A 27829-nucleotide genomic window follows, 5' to 3' on the forward strand; every position below is an offset into this window, starting at 1 on the left:
TCCGGTATTACATGTCAGCAGTGACATAAGCTTGCTGAGCTCCCCAGTATTTGCCTGGCCCCTGTGTGCTGCTTCTAGAAGACCAGGCTGAGGCCGCCAGCTGGCTGTGGAGCCCTTATTCTAAGACTGTGCTGCCACTTTCTTGTGACACTGGAGTCAGAAGCAAAAGGGGCTTGCTGCCAGTAACCTGAAGGGCTGTCTTCAAGCACTGACCTATTTTTACCCTGTAACCGGTTCGGGTTTCTCTTTTCCCTCACAGTACTCACTCATTCTTTTGAGTACTCAAGAAGCCAGCTCCCTGGTACTTCTTTGGCTTGGTTGTTTTTCAGTTTGACATAGGTCATTCTTAACTGGGGACAGGAATATCTGCCCCCTTTCCCCAGTTGGAGGATGGGGGTTGATTGATGAGGATAAAACAAAAGGGACAGGAAAACATGAACCAAGTGAGGATGGGTAGCTGATGAGGAAGAACAGAACAAGGTGAACCAGGTAGAGGAAGGTATTTGGGATTCTAGGTCCTGGACTCTGCTCTTTACATCCTAATCATGCATATGGACTAATTAGTCTACTCCTCAAACTGTGCTTCAGCTCCATACACCTGAGCAATAGAGGCATAGTGATACAGAGATACAGCCCTCGCCTCTGCCCGCAGTCTTGTGGGGGAGGAAGCTCATTACACAGTGATGGCACATCATCACCAGGGCTGCAAGGGAGAGGCGTGCCAGCAAGGCACCTGCTTGTTCAGGTGCATTGCTCATGTCTCCTCAAGGAGACCTGTGGGGCAGAAGGGAATGCGTGATGCATGGCCCCATTCTTCCAGTGGTGACATGGCTGGGGGCCATAGGTTTTTTAGTTGTTGTTGTTCTTGTTGTTTTTAAGGCCCTAAGGCCTTTCTACCTAGAATGCTACATGCTCCTCTCCTGCCCGGACGATGCCTTCTCACCCTTTAAGATCTGCTCCCGCAGGGTGTTAAGTTCTACTCTGTCCTGGGGAACATCCGGACAGATCTTCTCTTGTGTTTCCACTGCCTTTTTCCTGTTCTCTGTTAGCACTTATAGCTTTGAGCATCAGCTTTACACCTGTATCTGTCTGTCTCCCCGACTGGGCTGTGAATCTTGGACACAGGCCTGTGTCTTGTTCACGTAGGATATACCAGCTGCCTAGTAGTGATGAGTCACATGTGTGAAGTGTCTGTGCCATATAAATGAAGTTCCTGCCCAGCACCAAGATGACTGAAGATATGGAGAGGACCCCAAAACATCCTTGAGTGATTTCCAGACTTTTTGGGTTCGTAGAATATCTTTTGTACTTAAAAATAAAGGAAGGGATATGGAGAACATTTTGGACAATATAGCCTAGGAGGATGTAAAAAGTGGCCTGTTGTCATTCATGAGACAAAGAGACGTTGATAAGGAAGGGTCATGTACACCGTGACACCTCAGGGGCACCTGTTGGAAGAGTGTTCCCCAAGTTCTGTATTTAAGGTCCTCTTTGGCGCAGGGCAAAATTCAAATGATCTGGTAGAAAGCATTGCCATGCTTCAACATGAAATGTTTGTGTGCCAGCTGATTTAGAGATAGCCATGTTTAACATCTACAGAAGTTCAGGTTGACTGTGTAAGAGCCTTCTTGGTTCCCAAGGCAGAAGTGCCATAGTAAGTGCTGGATAAAGATGGAGGTAGTGATTAAATGAACACTAGGACTCGCCTGGTACGAGCTTCTCTTGATTCTTTCTTGGTTTGGACCTTATATTTTGAGAAATACTGATAAATGTCAAGAATCTTCCTCAACTGAAAGCTGTGTACACCAGAGGGTGCTGTGTTTCAATTTTCATATCTTTTCTTTCTTTTCCATTCCTAAGATTGTATATTATGGGATTCGTTTGAAGATTAACCAGCTGAGGATTTGCCCTCAACAAAAGACTGTCGAAGGCCTAAACACACCCTACCCATTTACTGCTTTCTCAGCGTAATTAAAGGCATTTGGAAGTAGCTTACACCACAGACATTCCCGTCCTCTTGCTATATACTGCTAGTTCTTAGTTGTTAAGTTCTTTCTTTAAAACTAGACAACTTTTCTTATGCTGCAGCTTAAGTCCATTTCCAGTATTCTTTTTTTGGTGGAAATGGAGACCATCTGGTCACCATCGTCTATGTAATAACAATGATTGAAGATGGTTATTAAGTCACCCTTCGGCCTTTTCTCTTGTCTAGGCAAAATTGTCTCTGTTCCTGTGGCCATTCCCCATAAATCTCATTTCCAACCCTTTAATCATTTTGGTGGCTTTCTGTGGAAACTACATCAAAGGCTCAGTTTCAGTGACTCTATTCTGGTGGGATCTGGGCTGTCAGCTAATGAATTCAGAATGTGGTTGTTTTAACCATCCAGTTTCTGTAGCCAGTCCCTACATTTCCAAGCCATTCAGGATCTGCTAACCATTAGGGGGATGGTTTACTACCTCTTAATTGTGACACACTTTATAAATATGATTAACGTGCTGATTTGACTTAAAACACAAATTTTGGCTTGTGAATAATTATAGCTTTTTCTCCCCCCTCCCAGCCTGGTTTGTTGCATTTAAGATACTTTTCTGAGCTGATTATTAAGTGGATATGTTAGCTTTTTGGAGGATAGTCTGAATTTTGTTGTGTTTCCTTCATTTATTTATTCGTTCAATATCTGTGAGTGCCTACTGAGTGTCAGGATCTGTGCTAGGGATTGAGGACCCAAAGATGAAGAAGACGTCTTCCTTAAGTTCAAGGAGAGCTCACAATCTAGAAGGAAAATCAGACACATATTTTTTTTTAAAGAGACAATATAAAGTATAAAGTGCTATAAAAGGTGGAAAATCAGTAGAAATTTAGAAAAGCTTCACTGAAAGGGCGTCTGGATGGCTTAGTTGGTTGACCATCTGACTCTTGGTTTCAGCTCAGGTCACGATCTCACGGTTCATGAGTTCAAGCTCCACATGGAGCTCTGCACTGACAGCATGGAGCCTGCTTGGGATTTTCTCTCCCTCTCTCTGCCCCTCCCCTCCTTGTGCTCTTGCTCTCTCTTTCTCAAAAGTAAATAAACAAACCTAAAAAAATTTTAAAAAGAAAAACTTCATTGAAGATGTCATATTTGAACTGGGTCTGAGCGTGAATTAGTCTTCAGGGATAATGGAGGTAGAGAAGGCTCTAGTGAGGGGACTCGAGTACATGTGAAGGCAAGGAGGTGTGTCACGGTGCAGTGAACCTCGGGTTGGCCAGACATGAACTTGAGTGGCTGAAGAGGCAGGCAGATGCCAGACTGAAAACTGCCCATACCAAGCCAACAGGTATCCAACAGAAATATAAGGTACACTTCACATGTCATTTTAAAATTCTCGGAGCAACATTTTAGAAGTAAAAATAAGAAACGAGCTATCAAGCCTTGGAAAGATATGGAGGAACCTTAAATGCATGTTACCAAGTAAAAAGACAGTTTTTCAAAAAGGCGAATACTGTGTGATTCCAACTATATGACATTCTGAAAAAGGAAAAACTATAGAGACAGTAAAAGGTTAGTGGTTGCCCGGGATTAGAGAGAGGGAGGGGTAAATAGAGCACAGAGGGTTTTTAGGACAATAAGACTATGCTGTAAGATACTATAATGGTAGATACATGTCATTAGAAATTTATCCAAGCACATAGAATGTATAGCATCAGGGATGGATTGTAATGCATACTGTGGACTCTGGATGATAATGATGTGTCCATGCAGGTTCATCAGTTGTAACCAATGTACCACTCTGGTGGGGGATGTTGTTAATGGGAGAGGCTAAGTATATGTGAGAGTAGGGGTGATTTGGGAAGTCTCTATATCTTCTGCTCAATCTTGCTCTGCAACTAAAACTTCTCTCTAAAAAAAATCTTTTAAAGATAAAAAGTCAAATTAACTTTAATATATTTTTATTTAACTCAGTCTATCATAATGTTAATATTTTAACATGTAATTAATATAAAGGTTACTAATGAGATACTTTACATCACTTTCTTCTGTACTCAGTCTTTGAAATTTAGTCATTATCTGATACACAGCATCTTAATTTGCACTAGCCACATTTCGAGTACTTAATAGGCATATATAGCTAGTGGCTGCTGTATTGGACAGAGCGGGTTGTGAAGACTGAAACCTGAGCTTGCCTGATTAAAAAGCCTCGATTCTCAACCACACTGCTCTCCTGCTCCATAAGCGCTGTAATGATAAATACAAGAGGAAGGGAGCTTGCAGACTATCATTTAATCCCACAGTTTCACCTGGTGCCCTCCACACTGCCGGTGGCCCCAGTTCAGAGCATCGAGAGCAGCTCTGGTCAATAGAAATATAATGGAAGCCACATTTGTGATTTAAAGTGTTTTAGGGGGGGCGCCTGGGTGGCTCAGTCAGTTGAGCGTCCAACTCTTGATTTCAGCTCAGGTCACAGTCCCCGGGGTATGGGTTCAAGCCCTGTATTGGGCTCCACGCTGGGCTTGGGGCCTGCTTGAGATTCTCTCTCTCCCTCCACCCCTCTCCCCTGCTTGCTCACTCTTAAAAAAAAAACAAGAAAAAAAACAGTTGAACATAGAGCTACCATATGATCCAGCAGTTCCACTTTTGGGCATATGCCCCAAAGGATTGAAAGCAAGGACTTAAAGAGCTATTTGTGTATCTCATGTTCATGGCAGTGTTACGATAGCCAAAAGATAGAAGCAACTCAGATGTCTATTCATGGATGAATGGATAAATAAAATATGGTGTATAGATATATACAAGGGAATGTTATTCAGCCTTTTAAAGGAATTCTGACACATGGATGAACCTTGAAGACATTATGCTAAGTAAAATAAGCCAGTAACAAAAGGACACATACTGTCCTTGTATACATACATCACTTACATGAAGTACCTAGAGTAGTCAAATTCATAGAGACAGAGAGTGGGCTTCTAGGGGCTGGGAGGAGGGGATGAGGAGTTAGTGTTTAATGGGTACAGAATTTCTGTTTTGCAAGATGAAAAGAGTTCTGGAGATGGATGGTAGTGATGGTTACACAACAGTGGGAATGTACTTAATGCCACCATGCAGTGAACGATCATTAAGATGGTAAATTTCACATTATGTATATTGTACCATAATATATTTTTTAAATCCCCCTCCTTCCAAAAAAAAGATGTAATAACTTCTGAGACCATCTATGAACATTTCAAATGGGAAAAGACATGAAGGAGACATGAGTGAAGGCACTAAGAAAAATAAGCTACCAAAAACTATAAGCATACTGATTCAAAAAGGTAATTAAAGGGTGATTTAAAAGCTACTAGATAGCATTTGTTCTGTCACTACTTTAAATAAAGAACTCTGTTCTATTTTGCATTCATTTTCATATTAAGTCTTCAAATCCCATGTGTATTATTACCCTTATGATACATCTCAATTTGGACAAGCCACAACTGAAGCGCTGAGTAGCCACATGTGGCTCATGGCTACAGTATCAAACAGCGTATGTGTAGAATCTTCTGACCCTGGCAGAAACTCTTTAAACCAAACAAACAGATTTGTTTTTAAGGATGTTGACTCTGCTGGCAGTGTTAGAAGTGGACAGAAGGGGAGAAAGAACTAAGGGCTAGAAGCTTGAAGGGTTGCTTTGGACTCCAAGCCAGAGCAGACGGGGGACTGAATTACAGTAAAGCACACAAGGATGTGCCAGTAGCCCTTGTGTGTGGTGCACTTGCTTGGTGTCAGGCATAGTATTGCACCCCTTACGCCTCCACTTTATTCTTTCAGCAGCTCTGAGAGATTGAGTCTAACACCTCCACTTACAGAAGAGGAAATGCAAACACCGAAGACACAAGCACCTTGCTCAGGTTACCAGTAAAAGCTCATAGGTAGCAGAATCGGGACATAAACCAGGCCTGTCTGGCGCCAGATGTTATGCCCTTAACCATTGGACTATGTCTCTCAAGGATGTAGACAGAAGGTCCAATGTGAAACATTTATAGACTTCTAGGATTTGACAACAGCCAGATAAGGGGAAGGTGGGCGAGGGCTGCATAAAGGATGCAGGAGTGATTTGGAGATCAGACCTGTTGCTTGGAAATCTGGATGAATGGTGGGAAGTGAGATGAAGATCTAGGCAGTAGAACATGATGGCTGAGTCTTTTGCTTATTTTGTTCTGTTTCTTTTGAGGTGTGAATGCCAGGTAAGGAGAGGCAGAAACTAAGTGTGTAGCTTTTAAAGAACTACAGGGAGCAGTGGCAGTTGGAAGTGATGGATTTGGAGCTTGACAGATAGTTTAGAACTGGCAAGGACAATTTGGATGTCACTATGTCACTTGGGGACAGGAGATTGCAAGGTCCTGGGCAGGGGGAGTTTGTTTCCTTGTGAAGAGCTTGTAGAGGCGTGGGTCTTAACCTCCTTTGGGTCCTGAATGACTTTGAGACTGGCTGAGAAGTTGGAAAGAGCCACTTGACCAATGACCTCGGTGCAAGTAGTTTGGACAGACTGGGAGGAGGCAGTGGAGCCTGCAGGGTGCCAAAGACCGACTGAGCAAGGAAGTTGAATAAGCTGGATGGTGGAGGCTGGCTCTGCGGGGGAGGGGGAGGAGGGAGGATGGGAGAAAGCCAGTTAAAGGGCCGACTTCTATTCTTATGAGACTTAAGTGGCATTTTAACTAAAGTCAGATGAATTTTATCGTCCAAGATTGTCATAGAAACACCACCACCAAACCAATATGTAATGTTAAAGCTGCCCTAACAAACAGATAAACAAATACAACTTTTACCAAGTTTATGATGGCTGACACATCACATCCGTTCTCATATATGCCATCAGGAGAAGTTCTTAGAAACTTTTGATTTAGGCACTGGAAATCTCATGGAAAAAACATAAATATGCTTACTAGTTTGCATGTCCCCAAACACTCTCCTGAGCGTGGCAGTGGTGAGTGTGTGTGTGTGTGTGTGTGTGTGTGTGTGTGCGCGCTCGTGTATCACGGGAAGAGGGTTGAAATGGGAATGGGGGACGTGTGTACATTATTCCCAGTTTGATGATGGTTGTGGATATTTGATGATGGTTGTTGGTATTTTATATTTGTACAGTCATGGTCACTCTTGTTTTCATGATTTGTCATTGACTTTACTGTTTTATAGACTAGAGGAGGCTCAGGTGCTGAGACCTATTGCTCGTCCCTACCCCTGGGGGACCTTGGCACCTTAAGGTTGCTCGAGACGGATCCAAGAGCCCCCATGAGGCCCCAAATGCATCTTCCATCTAGCTCTCAACACCTGTGTCCTGATACCCCTCAGGACAACAACATGAAAGTGAGTGTGACCCTGAAGAGTTACAGGAAAATGTGGAACTTGTTGATCAAATCCAGTTGTCCCTTATGGTTAGACACCCTAAGATAAGGGGTGGATTTGCCTAGAACTACTCTGGTTCTAAGTCACAAGACTGATAAACCCAGTGAATATTATTTAATCCTACCTATCAAGGGAAACTGACAACTTCCTTCTGAAATACTAACAGCATTCAAAACATTACTTATAGAGTGAACATATTAAAACTGTCCTGGACCACCTGGGGTAGCACCACAGTCCCACAGTATTCTGGGGACCGGGCCTCAGGCTCCTGCAACTCCGTTCTGCTCAGGCCTGGAGGGCTGCCCTACTCTGGATAAGGGATCTGGAGATTTTCCAACAGAGAGAGTGAAGGAAAATTTTAATTAGCTTTCCTCCCTTCTTGATAAGGAAATAGATTTGAAATTTGACTTGTCAAATTAAAAATAGAGAAACCTGGAGGACATCAGAAAGGACAGGGGAATGAGCTAAAGAGGGAGATGATTTGGTGACAAAAGCTGCCAGGTGGAGGCAAGTGGGACTGCTATGACTGGGGCCGTGCTGCTGGCATCATTGGATTATGGAGAGCTTTAGAAATAGTGATATATGGGGGCCCCTGGTGGCTCAGTTGGTTGAGCGTCTGACTTGATTTTGGCTCAGGTCATGACCCCGGGTTGTGGGATCAGGGCTCAAGTGGGGCTGTCTGCTGAGTGGAGCCTGCTTGAGATTCTCTCTTTCTCCCTCCCTCCCTGCCTGCCTATCTACCACTCGCGCATGCTCCATCTCATAGTAAATAAACTTTAAAAAAACAGTGATACATATATATCCAAGAGAATTGAAACCAGGGTCTCAAAGATATTTGTACACCCATGTTCATAGCATTATTCACAACAGCCAAAAGGTAGAAGCCACCTAAATGTCCATTGACAGATGAATGGATACAGAAAATGTGGTCTCTGTATACGGTAGAATATTATTCAGCCTTAAAAAGGAAGGAAATCATGTTGCCTGGGACAACATTGATGATAAACCTTGGTGACGTTGTTACAAGTGAAATAAGCCAGTCACAGAAACACAAATACTGCGTAGTTCCACCTATATATGAGATATTAAAGTAGTCAGACTGTTAGAAACAGAAAGTGGAATGTTGGTTGCCAGGGCCTGGGGGGAGGGGGGAAAGGAAGTTGTTCAGTGGAAACAGAGTTTCAATTTTGCAAGAGGAAAAGGACTCTGAAGACTGTTGCAGGGAAGTGTGCATATAGTTGGACTATTGTGCAGTACACTTAAAAATGGTTGAGATGGTAAATTTTATGTGTTTTTTTTTTTTACCATAATTAAAGAAAAACACAAGCAGGATAAATCAATGGATGTACCTTTTGCTGTTACACTTGATTATCATCCTCCCGTGGCTAGTGGTAGTTAGAGCAGCACGGATTGCTGCAGTGACTGTGACTTACCGCGTGCTTACTGTGTACCAGGAGGCACGCTGTATCCTTTCGTAACCCTGTCAGTTCACTGAGCAGCGAGGTAGGCATCGTTATCTGCACTTATCGCTGGGGAGTCCGATCATGAGAGAGGAAGTTGTTTGCCCAGGAACACACGGGTCGTAATGAAAGGGTTTGGGGACAGACCCAGCTCTGTCTGATACTAGATTTGTAGCCCCATTCTCAGCTTCTGCTTATTCATCCGTTCATTCACTGAAAATCCTTACTATGTGCCAGGCCCTGTGCCCGCCACTGAGGATACCGTGGCTATAGGCCCTGATGTTACAGAGCTTAGAGCCTAGCTGGGGTGAGAGACAGTAAGCAGGAAAAGGTGTAAATGCAGATGCAGATGCAGTGACCAGTTTTGGTAAATGTTATGAAAGAGACAGGGTGCTGCGTGGAGGACTGGTCAGCATGGAAGTTGGGGCCTGACGCAGACATGTTCCCAGAAGAGCTCACGAAGGCTGTGATTCTCAGGAAGAGAGGCGTGCCGCCACCACCACTGCCAGGGGAGTCTGCAGGGGCCTCGCTGACCCAGATAACATGACTGAAATAAAGGACAAGAAATGAAAACATTCCCTCAAGACAAGAAGGGAGAATTCGAAGAGGCAAAGGGAAAGAAAGCCCAGAGCTCCCCTGTCAGGATTATAGACGAGTGTCTGAAAATGTGCAGCCCGGTGGCCTGTGATGAAAGAATCCCAGTCCTGCCAAATTCCAGTAGTGTTCTCTTGTTCCACTGGGCCACGTCACCCCTCTGGGCCTCAAATTCCTCATGTGCATGGGGAGAAAAAGAAAGTAAAACATCCACCTAGATAGGTTTCTGGTAGTATTAGTAGTGATAGTATAATCATTACAGCACTGCTCCTGTGTAATTGTCTTCTGATGGGGCTGCATCTCGAATGCTTAGTCAGTTCTAATTGCCACATTTTGAGAGTGACCTGGACAGATTAGGTGTATCCAAAGAGCAGGTCACTACAGAAAGTGTGGAATGAGTTTGGGATGCTTACCCTGCAGAGGTGAGTGCTGACAGGGGAAATGGTCATCTCCAGTGTGCACAGGCTGCTATGTGGACAGAGTGGTTGACTGAAGAGTGAACAATGAAGGGTGTTCACTTGTTCTGTGTCCATTCAAAAGGCAGATCTGAAACCTGGGAATCAGGCCTGACTAAGAAAGGAACTTCGCAATAAATGGTTATAAGCGATAATGAGTTCCTGGACCACGGGGCTACTCTAACTAGAGACTGGCTAACAGGTTGCTGTAGGAGTCTTTAATTGGGAAGGATGTTGGTCTGCATATATTGTCTGATTCCTTTGTCTTAGATGTTTCTAAGTTATTTTAGAACAGTGGCTTTAAGCTGGCGGCAGATGGAGTATATTTAGATGTTGAATTATATTTAGTTGTAGATGAAGTGGCCAATGTACACCATTACAGAAGTTCAACCAAAAGCCCATCTGTATTTATTAGAAATTTGAAGAAATTTGAAATGAGCGCCGCATGGCATTGACCTTCATCACAGGTTCTTGTCCTCTGCCCCAACCCCATTAGCCAGTCACCTTTTCACTTGTTGCTATCTGTATCAGCCCACACACTTTGGAAAATGTGCTAACATTTTTTCCATTTATATATTAATTCAAATTCTAATTGTTTTGAATACATGGTACATTGACATTGTTGAGAATTTTAAAGGGTTCACTGGGAAAAGCTTCCCTGACTCCCTATTCCCCTGTCCAGAGGCAACCATGGTTACTAGCTTCTCATGTATTTGTCTAGAGATATTTTAAGTGTATACATACCTAAGCACATGTGTTTTTTTCTTTCTGCACCTCGCTTTTTTAAAAAGCATCCAACTCTTGATTTTGGCTCAGATCATCATCTCACAGTTCGTAGGATCGAGCCACATGTTGGGCTCTGCGCTGGGCATGGAGCCTGCTTAAGATTTTCTCTCTCTCCCTCCCTCCTCTGCTTGTGCACATATACACACTGCCTCTCTCCCTCCCTCTCTCTTGCTCTAAAAAACTTTTTTAATTAAAATTAAAAACCTGTATCAAGATGTCTTGAAGATTAATCCATAGTAGTATAAAAAGTGCTCCCTCATTCCTTTTCACAGGTGCATATTATCCTCCTGGCCGTGTTGTGGACAAGGAGGCTGTCTCCAGTCCCGTGCTATTACAGCATGGACAGTGGATTGCCTTGCATGTCCACTACCGCACACGTGTACAAGTATATCTGCAGGCCATGTTCCTTGAGGCCGACTTGCTGACTCAAAGGGAATAAGCATTTGTAATTTTGTTAGCTATTGTTATATAGTTCTCAATAGAGGTTTTACCAGTTTTCTCTCTTGCAAGCAGTGTGAGTGCCTTACTTCCTCAAACCCTTGCCAAATCAGTATATTGTCAGACGTTCTGAGCTTTTCCAAAGTAAGCGAAAGAAAGAATCTGAGTGCTTTTAATTAGCATTTCTCTTACTGGGAGTGAAATCAGTATCCTTTCTCCTGCGTACAGTCTTGCTGGGCTTTGTAGTGAGGCCATTGAAGAAAGTCATCGGTGCAGACTGAGCCTGGAAGGAGGGGGAGGAGCATCATATCCACAGGAGAGAGCCTGAGAGTTCTTTTTTAAATGAATGTTCGTGAGAGGTTCAAGCAGGCTCAGTCTCCTTCAAGCTAGTTAGCCCGTAAACTCTCTCACCCACATTGGAAAAATTCAATTAAAACAAAACAAATGTAATTCAGAAGTAAAACCACATCCAGAACAAACCATTTATATTGCTTTTTAAAATTTTTAGTCTTAAATTTAATAAAGTGATTTACTTTTGTATTTGAAACAAAATTTAGGATGCAAGTAAACATAATATGTTTAAGTTTGCAAGGAGCTGCCCCGTGCTTCCCAGCGTGCAGGCTCTGACTGGTTGACTCTCAGGGTATCCTTTGATCCCTCAAGGTTTGCTCCCAGCCTCCTCCTGTCCCCAACTCCTCATCCCCCACCCTGCCCACCCTCTGTCCGCCTTCCCTCGGCTTTTGCAGTGAGCAGGTTTTGGCAAAGACCACAGTCTTTTCACTCGGAGCATTGGCATTGCACAGCCTCACTGCTCAGTAGCGGCCTGACCGTTAGTTCTCTAAAATGCTTCTGACCAGACCGGCCCCATCCAGTTTTTCACCTGGAAAGGAACCTTCCAGTCTTCACAGCACAGGTTTGCTTTTGAGTTTTGCAGTAAGCTTCCCAGGTTCAAACCTGTCTTGGTTGATGGCAGGGCCATCCTTCAAGTCCCTCGGATCAGAAAGCCAGGAGGTCTCCCTGACTGCTATGGATACAGTGTCCACACACTCCATCCAGTCCTTCGGGAAATCTTGTCGGCTCTACTTTGAAAACGTATTTAGAATCCAGCCACGTCTCTGCCTCCATCTGCACCATCCTGGTCCACGCTGCTGTCATCTGCTGCCCCGATAACCTCCTGACAGGTTTCCCGCTTCTCCACTTGTTTCTCCTGCTGTCTGTTCTCCACGCAGCCAGCAGAGGCGACCTGGAGACACAAGTTGGATCGGGTCAGCCCTTTCTGTTCCAAGCGCTCCCCGTGGCTCTGCCCACCTCAGGGAAACCAGGCCGTCATGTCACGTGGCTCTGCACAGTAGGCCTCCTCACCTCTCCGACCCTGTCTTCTCCCACCCTCTCGACTCCTCCCACCCATCTGTCCTGGCCTCCATGCTGGCCTTTGAACCAGCCGGGCACATTGTCACTTCAGGGTCCGTGCCAGCTTGTGTGCTCTTCCCACACATCCAGATGGCTCCCTGCCTCACCTCCAGGTCTCTGCTCCCGTGTCATGTTCTCAGGCCATTCCGGACACCACGTTTCACACTGCAGCCTCATCCCTCCCCACCCAGTGTGGACTCCTTCTCCCTTCCCTGCTTTATTTCTCTCCATTGCACTTACAGTTTGATTGATTTATTTGCTTTATGGTCTGTCTTCCAAACTAGAATGTAAACTCCAGGAAGGCAGAGAGCTTTATTTTTATTTTTATTTTTTTAGATCTTGCTCATACTAAAGCATCTAGAACAGTGCCTGGCACAGGGTAGGTGCTTAGCAAACAGTTGTTAAATGAACTCTCTCTCTTTTCTTTACCAAACTTGTTCCTCAGAGTCTGTCAAACCTAAACTAAAATGAACAAGTGTACTTTGGTACTGGTACTGGTGATGTGAATTAAATCCAGGAGCACTCATCCCTATTTTTTGAGGAATCTCACAGTATAAATACTCAGGCATCATTTGGGTAACAACATGGGGAGAAATCAAGTATGACACAAGAAGTGCCATTAAGGAGAATGCTAAATCCATTCAGTCTGTATCTGGAGGATTCAGTTTCGATTCAGGCGCCGCTCCTAAGAGGGCTGTAGACAAATAAGAACACGTTCAGAGAAAAGCAGTGGGGAGGCGCAGACGGTCCAACCCGTGACACGAAGTGCAGGAACAAGAATGGGGAAAAGACTCCTAGGGAATAGGATTCCTTTTTTGAAATGTTGAGAAGGTGTTCTGTGGAAGATTACTAGGTCCACAGAGAAGATCTGTAGACCTGGAATCATTTCCTTACTCCCCTCCACCCCATCCCAAGCACATCTAGCTCTTGTGCAACCTGAACGTTAGGAGAGAGGCCTTCCTAAAGAAAAAAAGTATAAAGAATATAAGTATAAATTTATAAAAAACAATAGATACAGGCCACTGAAGATGCCTGTGCAGTGAGGGTCTCCAAAGCATCAGCTTCATTTATTTCATGATAAATCCACCCCAGTCAGATTGCATATGCCAGCAAAACTGAGCTCCTTGTAATTCTCCGAACACGCCATGTTTTCTCTTCCCTCGGTGGCTTCGCATAGAGTGTTCCCTGTCTAGAACACTCTTTTCCCAACAGTATCTACTCATCCTTTAACTTCTAATTCAAAGGTTACCTGTTCTGTGAGGCCTTAGCCGAGTCCTCCGGATAACTTAGGTGGTATGGCTTTTCCCACACCCTCACTGAATCCCATGCATGCCTCCACTATGGTACCTGGCTTCTTGTTTGACTTTGGTTGATTTGTCAGGCTTCCCTTATACTGTGTATCGGTCAGGATGGGCTGGATTATGCCATAGTAACAAGCAAGTCCAAAAACCTCAGTGGCTTAAAACAGCACAGGTTATTTCTTGCTCACACTGTGTGTATACATTGTGGGTCAGCTTTTGTTCTCACTTTATGCTAACAGAGTAGGCACAATCTAGAGCACTGCCAGTTGTGGGCCAGAGAGTAAATAGTGAAGCAGAACATGTACTTTCTCTTAAAGCTTTCTCCTAGAGATGGCATACTTGTCTACATTCCATTGGTTATAACTAATTGCAGGTGGTCAGGGAAATCCAACGTGACCCGTAGGCAAGGAAGCTCCAGAATATTGGCCAGTAGCCTCACAGCCTCAACAATTAGCTTCTTGAGAACAGGGGTGGCACAATTCTAAAAATCTTTATATACCCAGTATCTAGCACATGGTACTTAGCACATAGTAAGTCTTCAACTATTTTGACTGAAAAATGTAGAGAGCGGAACCTAAAAGAAGGTAATTGCTTTCCATTTACTGCAAGGAACCATTTCCAACATCTTTTCAACCTCAATAGGTGCTGACCTTCCTGTCTCTGGAAGTATTCAAGCATAGGCTTTCCTAACTGGTTAGTGCTATTTTCAACATAATTCATGCAAAGATGAGTGGTTAGAGACTTATGTGGTCTCTAAAATCCCTTTAATTCTGGGTACTCTGTATTTATATCATAATCACCTTTCTGAGCTTGAGAAGGAATAAATTTGTGTTCACGGAAAAGGTGATAACATCTGACTGGAGCAGGCTATTTCTGTTGGTGACTTGAGAGAAACAAGAATGAGTTGAGGGGAGTAAACAAGTAGAGGGCTCTGGCCCCAAGCCCTCCACTGAAGGGTGATTACTAAATGCAAGAAGTATCGTGTCCCTTACAACCCAGAGCGTAAAAGGAGGCCAGCACTGGACTTGGCGTTGCTTTGACACTTGAGGATTCGGCTTAGAAACAGGCTTGAACTCTTTGTGATTCCTTTCTTTGTTTCAGCAAAACCTGATAATTGTAGCCAGCAGATCTGCTGGCCTGCCAAGGTTCTGCCCACACACATTCCTGAGGATGGACGGTTCCCTTGTGTTCTCTTTGTTATAGATTCCTGATGACTGACTTGGTCTAGTCACTTGGCCCCGCTGTAACAGAACTCTGTAGTCATACATAGGAGTAAATAACGTGCCCCCTCTTCTGACAGTGTAAAATGTTATACATATTAAGGATCATGGTAGCCCTGTCAAGTCATAATTAAAAAAAAGACAACACTGGAATAATTCAGCTTCTAAAACCTTTGAGCCCTTGGTAAGTAGGCTCAAAATAATAGAATTCATAATGTAAATAATGTAAAAATAATTAAAGGTAATGGGTTTATTATTCAGTTGGTATTCAGAGTGAATGTGGTCTAAAAAACAACATGGGATTTAGTCAGAATATCAGGCTCATCCGCAGATCTGCTGTGTGACTTTGTCACGTCACCTCAATGCGAAGATGGGGGAAGGGACAATAACCACCGGCGACTTGGAAGGCTAGGGGGATGGATCAAAAGAAATGAAAGTACTTTGCAGGCTGTGAAGCACTTTGAGTGATAACATGGAAGTAAATCCAGTTTCCTAGTTGGTCATGGAAATTTCTTGGCCTTTCTTTCTAGCATAGCGGTGGCGCCATCGGTGCAAATTGATCCTCTTGTGTGTGGTGTTATCTTAGACTGCAGAAGTCTCTTCAGATGGAACCTATTGATTCAGTTCGGAGCTTCTGGCAGTGGTTCACAGCACCAGCCACTGATCCCCACTGCTGGGATCACTTGACTCATGCTGAACAGTGATCCTGAAAGGTATCCACACGTTCGATCACTTATAGCCCTGACTGAATTCATATGAGAACCTGCTGGGTTTCTTGTTTTGTTTTGTTCGCACATCTGGCTCCAATACAACTTGTTGACACGCTTCGGGTGCTTAAGGGGTTCACTGATTTTTTTGAGCTACTGTGTGCAACTCCACGCAAATATGTGATATTTAGGATGTTTGTAAGTAGGGCTCTTTTTAAGTATCAAAATTCTGCAAGGATTCTGCCTCCATTTGTGCCCTTATGGATTTCAGGGTGTCAAGCATTCTTTGAAGTGGTCAGATTCATTGATGGATTAAGAACCGTGAGTGGTCACCATCCCTCCACCTCCCTAGTCCAGGCCACAGCAGTTATCATGTATTGTTCCAGGCAAATGACCTCCACAAGTCAGGCTTACCAAGTAAATGACAAGATAGTGATACCACTTAGGGGCTCCATGTTGACAAAGCCTGGGCACCCGTCCTGCGCAGATGGTTCATGTCACATCGAACCTCCCTGCTCTATGTGAGCGACTAACAACCGCCCCATATGCTGGCCTCTCCATTAGCAGGGTGTACTGCTCACTGGCACTATTAATTTTACCTGTTTTAATATTTACTGATATTTTTTAATTAAAAGCAATACATTGGGCACCTGGTGGCTCAGTCGGTTGAGTGACTTTAGCTCAGGTCATAATCTCACGGTTCGTGAGTTCGAGCCCCACATCAGGCTCACTGCTGTCAGCCTGTCAGCATGAAGCCTGCTTGGGATCCTCTGTTCCCCTCTCCCCCCCCCCCCCCACCCCCGCCGCCACTTGCGCTCTCTCAAAAATAAATATTTAAAAAGCAACACATGACTGTAACAAATTCAAACGATATAGAAAGCACAAAGTTACAAAAAAAAGGTAAATGTTCCTGTCTGTCCTAATAAAATCCCTCACTATTCAATGGATCAGTATTTGTTCTTTTAAATTCTGTTTCTATTCAAGCAAATATAAGTCTACAAAGATTGTTCTTTAAAAAATGAAACATATTTTGCAGCACATTATATATTATTATTTAAATACGTCTTAGAGATGTATTCCCATCAGTACCCATGGGTCTTAACCTTTTTAAGTGGCTGCGTTTCATTTCCTAGTGCCAGCTCTATTGTGTGTTTCATCACCACCCGACTAATGGACGTTGTTGCTACTACGAAACGATGCAGTGGATAACCTGATTGAGATCTTTGCGATCATGTGCGTGTATTTTTGTACCTCATCAGATTATGTGGGCTTTTCAGAGTGAAATGGCTAGATAAAAGGAAAGGCCTTTTCAAGTTTTGATGGCTATTGCTAAATTGACCTCCATACAAATTTCACCAATTTATACTCTCCTATTGCATGAAAATGACACAGTCTGTTTTTCTGATTTTTGTCAATCTGTGAAGAAGGAGGAAGAGCCTCATTTAAAAAAAATTTTTTTTTAATGTTATTTTTGAGAGAGAGAGAGTGAGCGAGCACGAGAGGCTGAGGGGTAGAGGGAGAGGGAGACGCAGAATCCAAAGCAGCCTCCAGGCTCTGAGCTGTCAGCACAGAGCCCAGTGCAGGCCCAAACTTAGGAACCATGAGAACATGACCTGAGCCAAAGTCAGATGCTCAATGGAAGGAGCCACTTAGGTGCCCCGAGCCTCATTTTTAATTTAATTTTCATTTCCCTAATTACCAGTGAGGTTGAGCATCTTTTCTAGTTAATAGCTTGTGGTAATTTGCTTGTTCATTTCCTTGCCCCCTTTCTAGTATTTTTGTCATATACATTGTAAACATTATCGTCATCTTATAAATTTCCTCCCAGTGTGTCACTTATGTCTAAGCCTTATTGATGGTTTCCTTTAGTAGTCAAAATTTATCATATTTATGAAGTCAAATCAATCAACCTTTTCTTTTGCAGTTGCTAGGTTTTAAGTCTTGCACAGAAAAAATTTTCAGCACAACTTAAAAAGATTTTTACTGTATTTTTTCTAATATGTTTGTGATTTTGTTTGTTGTATTTCTCTGTTAAATTCACCTGGAAATTATTTTTCTTTAAAATATTGGTGAGGATTGAACTTAGTTGCTCTAATACTTATTAATTTGCCTCACTTTCCCAACTGATTTAAAAATAGCACTGTTTTCATACTCTGAAAATTCCATATATGCAAAGTGTATCTAGATGATCTGTTCATCCATTTATCATTTCTTATGCTGATAATACACTATTCTAATTACTCAAGCTTTAAATGTTTTTTTAATGTTTATTTTTGAGAGAGCGAGCGAGGGAGGGGCGGAGAGAGAGAGGGGGAGAGAGAGAGAAGAGAGAGAATCCCAGGCAGGCCCCGAAGTCAGTGCAGAGTCCAAGGTAGGTCTCGATCTCACGAACCATGAGATCATGACCAGAGCCAAAATTAAGAGTTGGATGCTTAACCACCCAGGCACCCCTCAAGTTTTAAATATGTTTTGATGTTGGGCACCTGGGTGGCTTAGTCGGTTGAGCAGCCAGCTTTGGCTCAGGTCATGATCTTGCGGTGTGAGCCGCACACCGGCCTCTGTGCTGTCAGAGCCTCCTTTGGATTCTGTGTCTCCATCTCTCCCTCTCTCTCTCTCTCTCTCTCTCTCTCTCTCTCTCTCTCTCTCTCTCTCTCTTTCTCTCTCCCCCTCCCCTGCTTGTGCGTGCTCTGAAAAATAAATAAATAAACATAAAAAAATATGTTTTGATGTCTTGTAAAGCAAGTTCATCTAAATAGTTTTAAAACTTAAAGCTGTTTTGTGCTTTTTGCCTTCCAGAGGAATTTCAGATTTAGCTTGTCAAATCCTATGAAGAATCTTGATGGCAATTCCTCAAACATTTTTTTAATAAAAACTTTCAGACATACAGAAAAATTGAACTAATTTTATAGTGAACACCCACATCCTCATCACCTAGACTTTACCATCCCCATTTTACAGTACTTGCATTACCTGCTGGCATTTTGATTGTGATTGTGATTGTACTGGATTTAGAGATTAATCTACAGAGGACTGACATCTACATAGTTCTGAATCTTTGCCTCCAGGAATATACTATGACTCTCCACTTATTTAGGTCTTCTTTTTTGTTCTTGTTAGAGTTTTGGAGTTATTGCCATATAGATATTGCCCGTGTTTTTACAAAGGTTTATTCTGAGATCTTTTCCAGTTTTGGTTGTTAATGTGAATGGGCTCTCCACCACCCCCTCCCATTTCCTTCTCTAATGGATTATTTTTGGCGTAGGGGAAATGTAATGATTTGTGTGTATTGCAAATGTATCTCATCATTTTTTTAAGCTTATTTATGTTTTGAGAGGGATAGCATAAGCAGAGGAGGGGCAGAGAGAGAGAATCCCAAGCAGGCTCTGCACTATCAGCACAGAGCCCAATGTGGGGCTCGATCTCATGACCATGAGATCATGACCTGAGCCGAAATCAAGAGTTGGGCGCTTAACGGACTGAGCCACCTAGGAGCCCCTATCTCATCCTCTTACCCAGTCCTCTTATTAGTTATAACAGTTTTTCAGGAGATTTTCTTACTCATGTGCAAATAACACCAGTTTGTCTCATCTTATTGTCTAGGATCCCATTACAATGTTAAATAATGATAGTGGGAATTCTTGTTCCTGAGTTGAGTGTTTCACTACTAGGTGTAATGTTTGTTGTGGTTTCTAGTAGAAATCCTTTATCTCAGGACGTTTCCCTCTTTTTTTCCTTCATTTCCTAAATCTTTTAAAAAATGAGAGTTTAGACCTAAACAATAGTAGAGACCATTTGGACCTGTGAGACACATACAGAGCCCTCCACTCAACAACAGCAGAATGTGCATGTGCCTTCTTCTCAAGTGCACCTGGAACATTCTCTGGGATGGATCATATATTAGGACGTAAAACAAAGCCCTAACAAATTTTAAAAGATTGAAATTATACCAAGTGCCTTTTCCAACCACATTTCTTTGTGGTTGGAAATGAGATGAAATGAAATGAAACAAATCACTAGCAAAAAGAAAACTGGAAAATCCACAAATATGTGGAAACTAAACAACACACTCTTGAACAACCAACGGGTCAAAGAAATCACAAGGGGAACTGGAAAATATCTTGAAACAAATGAAAACACAAACATAACATACCAAAACTTATGGATGCAGCAAAAGCAGTACTAAGAGGGTCATTTATAGTGGTAAATGCCTACATTTAAAAAAAGGAAGATCTCAAATCAACAACTCACTCTGCACCTCCAGGAACTAGGAAAAGAACAAACTAATCCCAAAGTTAGCAGAAGGAAGAGAACAATAAAGATTAAAGCAAAAATAAAACAGAATAGAAAAACAATAGAAGCCAATGAAACAGAGTTGGTTTTTTGAAAAGATCAACAAACTTTGGCACACCCTTAAAACAAATTGGCACGCCCTTAGCCAGACTAAGAAAAAAGAGAGGAGACCCAATGACAAAAATCAGAGATGAAAGAGAAGACAGTACTGATGCCACAAAAATTAAAAGGATCACAGGAGACTATTAGGAACAATTATATGCCAACACATTGGGTAACCTAGAAAGAATGGATACATTCCTGGAAACACACAACCTACCAAGACTAGATGATGAGGAACTATTAAAGATCTGGTCAGACTTCTAACTAGTAAGGAGACTTGAATCAGTAATCAAAAAGCTCTCCACAAAGAAAAGCCCAGGACCAGACAGCTTCACTGGAGATTTCTACCAAGCATTTAAAAAAATGACACCAAACCTTCTCAAACTCTTCCAAAAATTGAAAAGAAGGGAACACTTCCAAACTCATTTTATGAGGTAAGCATTACCCTGATACTGAAACAAAGATATAACAAAAAAGCTACTGACCATATTTCTGATTACTGTTGATACAAAAGTGCTTAACAAAATACTAGTAAATCAAATTCAATAGCGCATTAAAAGGATTATATACCATAACCAAGTGGGCTTATTCCTGGAACCCAAGGAATGTACTACATATGAAAATTAATGTAATATACCACATTAACAGACTGAGGGACCAAAACCATAGGATTATCTCAATTGATGCAGAAAGAGCACTTGATAAGATTAGACATCTTTCATGATAACACTCCAAAAACTAGGAATGGAAGGTAATTACCTCGACATAATAAAGGCCATATATGAAAAGTCCACAGCTAACATTATGCTTAATGGTAAAAAACTGAAAGCTTTTCCTTTAAGATCAGGAGCAAGTCAAGGATGCCCACTCACACCACTTCTATTTCAACATACTACCGGAAATCTTAGCAGAGCAATTAGTCAAGAAAAATAAAGGCATCCAACTTGGAAAGGAAGAAGTCAAATTATCTCTCTTCACAGATGATATGATCATATATGTAGAAAACCTTAAGCTTCCACAAAAATAACTGTCATAACAAAAGAATTCAGCAAAGTTGCAGGACACAAAATCAACACACAAAAATCGGTTGTGTTTCTATATACTAGAAGTGAAAAATCTAAATAGGAAAACAGACTCATTTACAGTCACCTCAAAAGAACAAAATAACTAGAGAGCCCAAAGACTCATACACCAAACACTACAAAACAGTATCAAAAGAGACTAAAGAAGACCCAAGTAAAAAGAAGGACATCTTATGTTCATGGATTAAAAGACTTAATGTTGCTAAAATGTCCTTACTACTCAAACCAATCTACAGATTCAATGCAATTTTTATTAAAATCCTAATGGCATTTTTTTTTTGCAGAAATGGGAAAAATCCTGAAATTCATATGGAATTTCAAAGGACCCTGAATAGCCAAAACAGTCTTGAGAAAAGAAAGCAAAGCTGGAGGCCTAACAAATCCTAATTTCAAAATATATTACAAAGCTACAGTAAGAAAAATGGTATGGTACTGGCATAAAGATGGACATAGACCAATGGAACAGAATAATAGCCCAGAAATAAACTCTTGCATATGTAGTTAAATGATTTCCAACAGGTGTGCCAAGGCTACTGCACAATGGAGAAAGGATAGTCCCTTCAACAAATGGTACAGGAAAAACTGGATCTCCACGTGCAAAAGAATGAAGTTGGACCGTTACCTCACACCATATACAAAAATTAACTCAAAATAGATGAAAGATCTAAACATAAAAGCTGAAACTATAAAACTTCAAGAAGAAAATATAGGGGTGAGGGCTTCATGACATTGGTTTGATAATGATTTCTTGGATATGACATGGAAAGCACAAGAATAAAAGCGAAAATAGACAATGACTATAGACAAATAGACAAATTTGACTATCAGATTTGACTATATCAAACTTAAAAATTTCTGCACCTCAAAGGAAACAATCTAACAGACTGAAAAGGTGACCTATGGAATAGGAGGAAATACTTGCAAACTGTGTTTATCTGATAAGGATTAGTGTCTAGAATATATAAAGAAATCCTATAACACAACAAATAACCTGATTGAAAAATGAACCAAGCACTTGAATAGACTTTTCTCCAAAGAAACTGTACAAATGACCAACAAGTATATGCAAAGATGTTCAGCATCACTAATCATTAGGGAAATTCAAATCAAACCAAATGAGGTATTACCTCATACACGTTAGGGTGGTCACCATTAAAACAAACAAACAAACAAAGAAACAAACAGAAAATAACAAGTGTTGGTGAGGATGTGGAGAAATTCATTGTTGGTGGGAATGTAAAATGGTGTAGCTGCTATGGAAAATATTATGAAGCTTCTTAGAAAATCAGAAATAGAATTACCATATGTCCAGCAAGCCTACTTCGGGGTATATATCCAAAAGTATCAAAAGCCGGGGTTCAGAGAGATATTTGTACACCCTTGTTCACAACAGCATTATTCACAATAGGCCAAACATGGAAGCATCCTAAATATTCTTCAAAAGATGAATGGATAAAATGTGGCATATATGTACAATGGAATGCTATTCATCCTTAAAAAGGAAGGAAATCCTGTCACATGGTATAACACGAATTAACTTTGAGGACATTATCCCAAGTGAAAGAAGCCAGTCACACAAAGACAAATACTGCATGCTTCTACTTTTATGAGGTATCTAAATTTGCTGGACTCACAGAAGCAGAAAGTAGAATGATGGTTTCCAGGGGTTAGGGAGGGGGGAAAAGGGATCCATTGTTGTTCAGTGGGTATACAGTTTCAGTTTTGCAAGATGAAGAGAGTTCTGGAGATAGGATACACGAGAATGTGCATATAGTTTACTGTGCTGGACACTTCAAAGTAGTTGAGATGGTAAATTTTATAGTGTGTGGTTTTTACCACAATAAAAAATTGAGAGAGCCTGGGTGGCTCAGTCAGTTGAGCGTCTGACTCTTGATTTTGGCTCAGGTCAGGATCCCAGGGTTGTGGGATTGAACCCATATCGGGCTCCGTGCTGAGTGTGGAGCCTGCTTAGGATTCATTCATTTATTCATTCATTCTCTCTCTCTCTCTTAAAAAAAAATTGAGAGTATAATCTTATTAAATGCTCTTTTGGTTCTTCTCCTTTAATTAATTAATGAAATTAATTTTTTGAAGAAATTTTCTAATATTTAAGACACTTTGAAATCTTGGCATAAACCACAGCTTCATTTATGACAGATTATGAGCCAATTTCCTTAATATATGGAGGACTCTCTATAATGCTAAGCAAAATAAGTCTGTCTGAGAAAGACAAATATCCTGTGATTTCACTCATATGTGGAATTTAAGAAATGGAAAAAAAATAAATAACAGACAAACCAAAAAATGGACTCTTCCCTAGAGAGAACAAACTGATGGTTACCAGAGGGCAGGTGGATGGCGGGATGGGGGAAACTATTGAAGGGGATTAAGAGTACACTTGTCGGTCATGATGAGCACTGAGTACTATATGGGATTGTTGAATCACTATGTTGTACCCCTGAAACTAATACAGCACACTATATGTTAACTATCCTGGAATAAAAAAATATATATGGAGGACTCTCAAAATCCCCTAGAACAATGGACAAAAAGAATTTGTTACAAAATGTCAATGATATGTGAGAAGGTTTTCAGCCATGCCTGTAAAGAAATGCAAGTTAAAACAATCGTGACCAGTTTTTTGTGTGTCAAATTAGCAAAGACTAGAAATAGTAACTATATGCAGTGATAGTGAGGGCACTCTAGTTCTCTGGTGGCGAGAGTGAAAATCATATCTATTTGGAGGACAACTTTGTATTTTACTAACAATATTTTACTAGTAAGAAATTCTTATAAGAAAGTCAGAATTTTAGAAATTCTCAAAAGCACAAAAATACATGCAGGGACAGTTTTTGAGCCATTGCCTCTAATAGCTTAAAAACTAGAGAAATGTGCAGATGTCTGCTAACAGCTGGATTGGTTAAGTAAATTATGATGCACCCATAATTAGAACATCATTTCAAAGAGCGAGCTGAGGGGTGCGTGGGTGGCTCAGTTAAGCATCTGACTCTTGGTTTTGGCTCGGGTCATGATCTCACTGTTCGTGGGTTCGAGCCCCACGTCGGGCTCTGTGCTGACAGTGCGGCGCCTGCTTGGGATTCTGTCTCTCTCCCTCTCTCTCTGCCCTTCCCCCACTCTTGCTGTCTCGGTCCCTCTCAAAATAAATACACGTAAAAAAAATAAAAGCATGATATAAACTGTGGACTCTGCCACTCTTCCCATTGTCACGGAAGACACCGAGGAGCAGAATGGGGTGTAAAATACAACTCCATATTTTGTTGTTTAAAAAGTGGTTATAATAATCTATGCCTAGAAAACATATTTGAAAAATGGACACCAGGTTGTTAACACCAGCTGTCTTTGGGGTGAATAGGGACGAATTTTACTTCAGTTCATTGTTTCTGAGAGAGAGAAGTTTCTACATAAAGAGCATAATTTGAAAGAGGAAGTAAAAAGGGTAAATCTCAATGTAAATCTCTATTGCTAACAATTTTTTTAAAAAAAGAGAAGGCTACCTGCAAGTTTTTGTCTTGGATAAAGTTGAGATGTACACAACGTCTGTTATACCACAGGACCGCCTTTGCGGTCTGTTCCATGGCGGTTTTTAAGAGAATGCGAAGTTGGAAGAGTGGGTATCACTGTTACAGTCGTAGGAGGCAGCCCAGTCCTTGGTGTGTCAGATGACCTCCGGGGCCCGTGCACCGAGGACCCCAACGTCTACACAGTTTCCCTACAGACACCCAAAAAAGGGGAGGGGCTTGGGGAGCCCTGCCCCGTCAGGCAGTCTCAATAAAGCATACTGTGCCCCCCGAAATAGGAAGATGATCACTGTAAAATATTCGACTATACCCATATCTGTCGAACCAGCCTCATTATAGAAGTCCGGTTCTTCCCCTGTGTGGTCCTCTGTTTGATCTTTCAAAACCACGAGCAGTATGCCACGATCTCTCCGTGAAGTTCTGTTTCTGTAACTCTGCCAGCTGCTCCCATGGTTCCCGTTCTTACTGATAAGTCGTGGGCTGTGTGTTTAGGAGGGCAGCCAGACTTGGAAGGAGTCTGCTGAGAGTCGCCTTTCGAAACGTTGAGTCCTCCTGTTGAGCTCATTGTGCTTCTAGTTCCTTCCTCAGAATTAAAACAACAAAAAAAGTTCTTATCTATAATGTAAAGTTAAACACTTTAAGAATTTGATCTATAAACATTTTTTTCAAGCCCCACATGGATATTTTGTAGTATTGAAAGGTAGCGATTAATAGCTGCAACTTTGCTAATTTAGTGAATTGAGCGGCTCTGAATTCCCAAAGACAGACTTTTCAAAAAGTTATATGCTAGGGGTGCCTGGGTGGCTCAGTGGGTTAAGCATCCGACTCTCGATTTCAGTTCGGGTCATGATCTCACAGTACGTGAGTTCAAGCCCTGCATCGGGCTACATGCTGACAGCACAGAGCCTGCTTGGGATCCTCTCTTTCCCTCTCTCTCTGCCCCTCCTCCGCTCATGTTTCCTCCTCACCCGTCTCTCTACCTCTTCCTCTCCCTGCCCCTCCCCTGCTCACTTGTTCTTCTCTCTCTCTCTCTCTCTCTCAAAATAAATAAACATTAAACAAATTTTTTTTAAGTTAGATGCTTTTCTTATTAAAAAAAAATTACAAGATGAATTTTCAAGACAGAGTATAGAAAAGATTCTACAAAGAATGATGAGCATGCAGTTGTCACCTGGACCTTGTCTGTGGCTCTTTGGCAGCTTAAAACCTTGCATTTATATCCACCAGTGTCACTCAGGGCTTGAGTTAGGAGTTCCACGTGGTAATTAGAGCCTCGTTTGTCAGAGCTGGTCCATGAAAGTCTTGTGGATGAATGTTTTTTTAGATAATTGGGGCTTTACCCTTTAAGTACCTCTTTTATTGGATGCCCTGTTAAAAATGCATGACAAGTAAGCAAACTCAACTTACCTAAAGGTAAGGTAATGTTGCTAAAAACAGCCCCACGGTAAGCATCCACTTGGTGAGCATATGGGTGTTCACTGTAAAATTCCTTCAGCTTGGTTGCATGTTTAAAATTTTTCCTAATAAATATCAAGGGGGAAACAGCATTTTTGAAAGTCCTGCGCACCCCTTATTCCAACAATGTTGTGGTTACTCAATGTGTGTGTGTGGAATGGTTAAGGCTGCCGGCTCTGGAGCCAGACTGCCAGGTTCCTGGGCCGTCTCTGCTGCTTCCCAGCTGTGTGCCCTTCAGGCGGTTACTGTCTTCTCTGAGCCTTGCCTTTCTTGTCTGTAAAATGGGAATGATAGTAGTTCCTGCTCCAGGGTTTGTTGTGGGAATGGACTGAGAAGATGTGTATATACATGCCTCCCGCAGTACCGAACACTCTACACTTTGGCAAGTATGGCCACTCTACCCCCACTACCGTTACGTTGCAGGTACCTTCAGCGTTGACCCCTGGCCCACTCAGAATCGTTACTGCTCTCCTTGGTCATTGACTTGAATGACAATTTGGGGCTACTTTGAGACTTAATTTTCAATGCCATGGGTATTTGTCCCCCAGTCAAATCCATCTTTATGTTGGCCACCTCCCAGCCTAAATTGCCAGGAACGTAATTTAACTCTTCCTCAGTGAAGCCCAGCCCCATCCCAAACCTCAGTGATGGCAGTGTCTCGGGTGCCTGCGCCCTGTAGACAGAGCTGTGTGCTTTCCTGCCCCTGAATTCTGCTGGCTGCCACCTTCAGGTGAGCACATGGTCTCTTCGTTTGCCCCCGGGGCTGCTGTTCGCTGGTGGCTGTGCATTCTCTTCCTTCTCTCCCTCCTCTCCAGCCTTAGGTTCACGACCTCTGCTGTTCATCTTTACCCAGGACAGAAAAGAGGACCAAGGTAAATCAGGAAGTGTCACAGATAAATGATGTCACCTGTATAGGGACCTCATAAGTGGGAATGATGCCCTTCTTCTACAGAACTGAGTGCTAGAGCTTTCTATCCTCCACCTCTCTTGGGTTTGATGTCCTTCTCGTGGTTTTCAGCATATTCACGTTTTTTTGCAATCATCACAACTATCTCAGAACGTTTCATGTTCTTAGAACATTTCATCACCCCAAAAGAAACCTCGTACGCGTTAGCAGTCACTCCTCGTTCTCCCCTCAGCCCTTGGCAACCACCACTCTACATTCTGTCACTTTGGATTTACCTCTTCAGGGCACTTCCTACAAATGCGGTCATATAATGTGGCATTTTGGAGCTGCCTACTTGCAGTTACCATGTTTCTGTCTGTGTTGGGGCATTTTAACAGTGCTTCGTTCCTTTTTACAGCATAATAATAAGCCAGTTACATAGACGTACCAAATGTTGTTTATTCATCCATCTGTTGGTGCACATTGAGATTGTTTCCACCTTTTGGCTATTGCGATGGTGATGCCATGAGTGTTTGTGTGCGAGTGTTTGTGTGAACATATTCTTACTTCTGTGTATATACCTAGCACTGGAATTACTGGGTTTTCTGGTAACTCGGTATTTAACGTGAAGTCGAAGAACTGCCAACTAATCTACAAAGTGGCTGTGGCATCTTATGTCCTGCCAGCAATGTACGAAGGCTCTGACTTCCCCCCATCTCCACCTGTACGTGTTATTTGTCACTGTG

General features: G+C 42.1%; 1 protein-coding gene across 3 annotated transcripts in view; it reads left to right on the plus strand.

Annotated features, from left to right (window-relative positions):
* Positions 1 to 27829, plus strand: part of ZHX3 (zinc fingers and homeoboxes 3) — a 64617-nt gene that overhangs the window by 29123 nt on the left and 7665 nt on the right. Inside the window, exons 1-2 of one of the 3 annotated variants that reach the window (XM_042930964.1) lie at positions 5205 to 5290; positions 15553 to 15735. The exons of 1 other annotated variant lie outside the window; for it this stretch is intronic. The gene's annotated coding sequence lies outside the window, so the exon portion shown is untranslated. Of the gene's footprint in view, positions 1 to 5204; positions 5291 to 15552; positions 15736 to 27829 lie in introns of those variants that run through there. One more of the 3 variants, XM_042930963.1, reaches the window with a different exon arrangement.

The sequence above is a fragment of the Panthera leo genome, chromosome A3 (genome assembly GCF_018350215.1).
Source record: "Panthera leo isolate Ple1 chromosome A3, P.leo_Ple1_pat1.1, whole genome shotgun sequence".
Classification (NCBI taxonomy): domain Eukaryota; kingdom Metazoa; phylum Chordata; class Mammalia; order Carnivora; family Felidae; genus Panthera; species Panthera leo.